The sequence below is a fragment of the Falco peregrinus genome, chromosome 8 (genome assembly GCF_023634155.1).
Source record: "Falco peregrinus isolate bFalPer1 chromosome 8, bFalPer1.pri, whole genome shotgun sequence".
Taxonomy (NCBI): domain Eukaryota; kingdom Metazoa; phylum Chordata; class Aves; order Falconiformes; family Falconidae; genus Falco; species Falco peregrinus.
The window spans coordinates 12333852-12339907 of NC_073728.1; positions in this window are offsets into that span (position 1 = coordinate 12333852).

Here is a 6056-nt window from a genome sequence, read left to right on the forward strand (position 1 = left end):
TGAACCACAGGGCATAAATCCACAGGGACAAGCTTTCAGTACTTTTACTGTTCACAGAACTGTTTGCTCCCTTCATGGAAATTCAAAGAGAGATCTGAGAGCCCAGCCCAGTCATTCTCTCCTTTTGCATCATTCATCATTAATGAACTAATGTGGATAATAATATAATTACTCTGATCATAGTAAACAGGTTTGATGACTCTGGTGACAGGTGACCTGCTCACACACTCCTTGCTCTACTGGTTCTGTGCTTGTTGTAAGAGTAAAAATGGGTTGAGGAGGGAAAAAGAAGAGACTTAGTGTAAAATATCAGCTGTAACTGGACATAGAAGTAAATCTGCAGGAAGGTAAGCAGTTTTTACCGTCATCCCTTAAAACTTGAACTGCAGTTTAAATTAAATGAAAAAGACTGCTTCCGTATGAGAAAACAGCAGTGTGCCTTAGAAGACATATTTCATTGATACGTAAGTATATCATGCCAGATCGTAGTGATAAAAAGCACAGGTGCTCTGATCTTTAACTGGCCTGTTTATTAATGTTTCTTTACAGTATGCAGCATTAACTATTTTTGGAACCATCCTAAACTTAAACGTGCCACTTATTACTTCATACCGTTATTCTTCCATCCAAAGCTTAAGCTACAAGTTGTGATGTGTTGTGTGCTTATTTGCATTACCAGATGATTTGGTATTGCAGACAAACGGGAGTCGGAGTCTGATTTTTCCGACATGGCTGACTGATGCATTTTACATTAAATACAGTCCGTAGAAACAGGCCAGGAATATCCTATCCGATGGTTGTTAGAGCTTGTGATTAAAAAAGATGGGTTACATTAAGACAGCTTTGTCACAATCTTCCTTTGAAAGACAAACCGAGTATCTTTTAATTCAGGCAGTATACACAGCATGTCAAGTTGTCTTTCAAAGCGGTGGAAGGAATTGCTTTCTTAATAGTTCTGGTCTATATTTTGGCTATGAAATGAGATTTCAAATAAATGACTCCTTTAGCAAAAGCATGGATGAGAAAAATAAATTAGAAGAGTAAAAGTCAGTGAATAGGTTAAGAATGCAACCATTCACTTATTTTTGTACTTTGGCTAAATTTTCAGCACTGTGTACAATACGCCTTTATTATACTAAGGAGATTTGCATTTTAATTCACTGCACATAACAAACCTTTAGAAACCTTTGTGTTCTGCCAAAAATAACAAATGTCAGAACCTTGCACACTCCGGTCTATTGTTGGATGAACATATAAAAGAGATGAACATATTAAGACCTTAAATCTATCACAATGTTACATACTTTGGAAATTAACACAGGAGTTAATGTTAGCAATTACACAGAAGAGGGCACGTTATTTGGACATTAAATCCTTGGACTGACTTGTCAGGTAAGGAGCAACTATTCAGAAGAATAATGACTTTCTTCATGTGAGCTAATGTTTTGCCCACAGTTTTGCCCTTGTCTTTGCAAATCTTAGTTTGTTTCTAAATATCAAAGAGTGAATCGGGCACTTGGGGATAAGTTACTGAATTTTGCTTTCATAATTTAGTTTGCAAGTGTATATTACATTTCCAGATACCAAGGTCAGGCCTTGATTTAGCTTTAATTATACCTGTCATGGTAAAATATTTGTCCTTCCAAGATGATACAAATTGTTCAGCTGTCAATGGAAAAGATTAGTTCAAAAGACTTTTTTTGGCTGGTACATTTTACTGATAAAATCAGGATGATGTTTATCTGAGCACATGCTCCATCAAGGATATATATTGAAGTGAAGTGGAAACAAAGATTTCTAAGACTACTTATGAAGTGCTAATGCTGTGAAACAGATTTGAAAGTCCTCAGGAAGTTGCCTCCATGGATACGTGAGAAAACCTGATCTAATTTATTTAAGTTTTAGTGTTTATCTCTTGTTCTCTTCTATTATCTTCAACCCCAATGAACTCAACGTTAAACTTTTCATGATGCCCCAGACGAAAACTTCTGTCTGTAGTAGAATAAGCATCAGCGGCTTCATTAGCTGTGTGAGACTGTCCTGGATTTTATGAACAAATCAGTTCTGGTTCAATAAGATTACTATTGGGCTATTGGAAGGTGCCAATAAAGAGTGTAGCAATAACATGCAGAATTCTTTTAAAGTTTATTTTTTTAAGAAACTGTACATGCCTTGAGTTAAGATTTCTCTCACAGATTTATAGGCTCCAAGCTTAGTATTAGAAAGTGTGTGTTTTGTGAAAGTTCATCTAAAGAAACATCCCCCACCCAGCTGGCTGTTACAGCAAGCATATCTGAAATATCAAATGCCATCATTTCGCCCTCCTGGCACATATGTGTCCTTCCACTGTGTTCAGCCAAAGACAACTATTATGGTACTCTAAGAGTTACAGGTTTTTATGAAGATGGTAAAGATCTGTGAACTAGTATAATCATAGCATTTCTGCAACTTTACCTGATAAAAATGTTCCAGTAGAAAAAAATGTTAATTCCTTAAGGAAACTTTCTACTATCATTATATTTCCAATTGCTGAAAAAATGTATGGCATTTAGAAATGCCACTTTCAAAAGAGAAAGGTAGTTTCAATTTTTTTTTCTTTTCAGTGGTTCTTTAGATACTTCCATAAAAAGAGTTTGTCATCATTTTCCTTTCATGAACAGAATTCAAAATGCTGATGGTACCAACTTTCAGCTTTGTAGAAACAAACAATTTATGTTCATACAACAAAGTCCTTGATATAGAAAGTGTAGACATCTATAGATATGAGGTGGCTTTCTATTTGAAAGGGTATTTGAAAAAAATGTATTCAGGAGACGCACTGAATTATCTCAGGACCATTTCATAAGTTTGACTCACAGAAGAATTTCACAAAAGAAGTAAATACTTCCTGGCTGGTTTATGCTTTTAGTTCTATGAGCACCAGACTCAGATCATCTTAGATGGGAAACATCAGCCAGATGTAGTATAGATTTTCCATTAGCACAGAACAATTAAAGAAAGTCTTAAACACCTTCTTACAGGTGGGTTGGTGCACAGAGGAAGCGTGACGAATGAAAGGGAAAATGTCCAAACACACCTGTGTCGCCAAAAGCTTTTGCTACTTCGTAGCCATCTATCTTCAGCTCAGGTTAGTATATTCATACGTCTTTGCATGGGTTTTTGTGTGTCAGTCCTGAAGGGTGAAAGAAAGCTTGGATTTCATTCAGGTGAAAGGCAAAATGAACTTCTCTGAAAACTGTTAGAACCACGAGGTTTGCACTTGGCTAAGAGACGACAGCAACTCAGTCCTAACAGCACTGATAAAAAAGAGCACACCCCTCTGCAATCAGAATTTAGCACAGGCGATATAGTTTTGTGTGCAAGGAACTGCAGTTGTTTTTCTAGGTTTTAGTCTCCATCCCTGAGCTACTGTTGTCCCAAAAGGCAATAGAAGTGACCCTCCCTAGCTTTTGCTTCCCATTATTGAAGGTGAAAAATGACAAAGCAAACAAAGCAAGTGGTCAGAAATCACACTGTCAAGTCTGGTAGAGCTGCTTCATTTGATGCTTTTGCTGGAATCTGATTCAACAAATACAACTACAGGGAACTAGGAAACATGAAAAAAGTTAGGAGAAATATATATATATCTATCTCCTATATATAGTCTAGTTTTAGGAAGGAGAAAGTAGGTTTCTTAAAAAATTTATCTTTTCTTGGATGGGGCACAATCCACGCTTATGTAGTCACATATTGTTGAGAGAGGCGATGATGCGGGTTAGGCTGCTGATGGGCTACCGGTAGAAATCGCAAGGATTAAGGCTTGAAGGACTGTGGACTGCTGCAATATGATCAGTGACTAGTGGATGGTGATAAAATGCTGCAAATTACTCTGTGTGAGATTTATACCGGTTTTCTTCAAGTACTCAAAGTTCAGACCTGGCAGTTGAGTGCATGAAGCAGATGTCTGACTGCTCCTGTGATTTGAGACCAGTATGGTGATAAACAGTCTGACATAAAACGAGCAGCAGTGGATTCAAACAGGGTTCATGGCAGATATATATACAGTAACATATTATATGTGGGATGAGCAATTTACTGAAGATTCAGAGCTCGTGTTCTGACACTGAGATATCAATCACATGAGATTTGTATTGAGAGGTGTTTGCTTTCTGCCTACAGATAAAAATCTCCTGTGAATGACTTGAGAGATTTGCATGTAAACCTGCTTGGCAGCCTAAATTTGAGTCATGGGCTTTTCCTTTCTGCTTTGTCATGGAAAGTGTACTTGAAATATACATATATATACTTTTTATAAAGTATGTTTTTATATACTTATGCTTATGCACATAAAAGTATATTTAAATCTCAGCTCGGTACCTAGGTAACTACAGTGGTCTTTGTTGTACAAAACATAATGAGAAATATTTTTTTTGTTAAATCTGCTGTTTCTTTAAATATTCTATCTCTAAGACGTACCATTTCAAACCTCATTTATTCAGACAGTATAATGCATCATGCTTGGTGGACACTGAATCTGAATGTAAAGGAAAATTCAGATGTTTAGTCTCTCTATATCCATATAAAACTGCGGAATCAATATGCTGAAAATTTGGTAGGATGAAATTTAATTTTTTCTTTTGTTCAGGGTGATTTCTGCTTAGAACTGATAAAGTATTATTTTTCCATTCTATGTTATTGCTATTCTTAACTTTTCTCTTTAAATCATTGATTTTGTATTTTATATTTTTATTTTATCTTTTATCTGTGGACACACTAGAGTATTTGAAACGCAAGGCATTCTCTTAATGTATTCAGCTGTGGAAAACAGAAGCTGTTACATTACTAGATTTGCTGTAAAGAACGCTGACATCAATGTTGGAGCAAAGATAATAAAAATAAGTTATTCTAAATTGTAAAAGATGCAGTAGATTTCATTGACAAACCCTAGTAATTGGCATTGTTATATAATGGCAATTAAAAAGCACTATAAAGAATAAAGTCTGATTCAGACTACCAACAAGGCTAGCTGGATGAGAAAAACAAATGTCCTGTGAAGGAAAGATACAACATAAATGGAAAGAGGAGAATTTTCCATTATTTGATATACAATCCTGGAGAACACAAAGCATAAGTAGAGCTTTCTGAAAGCTACAGCAACTTGAAACTCCACCACAGAGAAATCCAGATGAGTGAGAAAATCTATGTATGCATCTGAGATACGAGATTGAAAACTGTGTTTACCTTCAGCTCTTCCACCTAGTTCAGCATGATGGATTATGAAAGTCAAAAGCATAGAAGACTGTGTGGCTTATTTGATATGCAGATTTCTGTACCTCTTCTTGATCTTTCTCTTAGCACGTATTTTTATCACTGCCCCAATTCCCCTGCGTTCTCTCACACACGATTAATTAATATGTAACTTACTTTGAGCTCTCCAACTTTTCTGCCATCTTCAGAGGTCTTTGAACTGAACCCTTCTAGGCATTCCCTAAGGACTTAGGCACTCCAAAGTCCCTTTCATATCTGCATGTGAAGATATCTCCCTTTTGTTGTTGTTCTAATCTGGCCTATTTCTATTATTCACTCAGAACCTTTATCTGCTCTTGTGCCCAAGAGGTGGTAGATGAATGTAATTTCTCTGCAGCCCCCAATTTCACCCACCCCTATTATCTCTATAAGACCCTAAGGATTTTTTACTTCATTCTCTTTTCATGTACGGTGATCATTATCTTGACTTCATTAATTACTACTATACATCTTTATTGAATGTTATAGTCTGAAAATGAAACGTAAAAAACCATTGTGGGCCTGATCACAAACGCACTTGGTTAAATGTAATCTTTCCATTTGATTTTCAGTGGATTTAGAATTACGGGTGTTTATTTCCCTTTGAAATAACTTTTCAACTGAAAAAAAAGTAGCTAGGCTTCCTGAAAAAGTTGTAATGTTATTTTCTGGATTGGTCCTGAAGTTCTTTGTTCCAGTAAGTCCCTGGAGGCTGGCTAACTATAGGAGCGTTGGATTAGCTGTCTGAAACTAATGGCATTAAATCAATTGCTACAAGAATATATTTAGGC